This window comes from Penaeus monodon, chromosome 30, assembly GCF_015228065.2.
Source record: "Penaeus monodon isolate SGIC_2016 chromosome 30, NSTDA_Pmon_1, whole genome shotgun sequence".
In the NCBI taxonomy this organism is placed as follows: Eukaryota; Metazoa; Arthropoda; class Malacostraca; order Decapoda; family Penaeidae; genus Penaeus; species Penaeus monodon.
The window spans coordinates 29,746,324-29,746,627 of record NC_051415.1 but is presented as its reverse complement, the minus strand read 5'-3'; positions in this window follow the sequence as shown (position 1 = coordinate 29,746,627).

The following is a 304-nucleotide window of genomic DNA, read 5'->3' as shown; positions in this document are numbered from 1 at the left end:
TCCAGAGTGCAATATATGCAGTTTTAGAAACACAGTAAATAAAACAAGCAAAGACAAAACCTCATACAAAATCAAAACCAACGAGGTTGTCCCTCCAATAAACCCCTTCATTACGTCGATACCTGAACGTTTTTTTTTTCCTTCTTCTACATTTTGCATTTCCATTTTACAAATACCAGTGAACCGAACCCCACCATAACATCCCCATCATCCTCGTTCTAATCTTTTAACGAAGTCGTCCCTTCCCGCACTTTTCCCCGGACAGAGAGGATGGTGACTGAAGGCGTGGGAGAGAAACAAACAA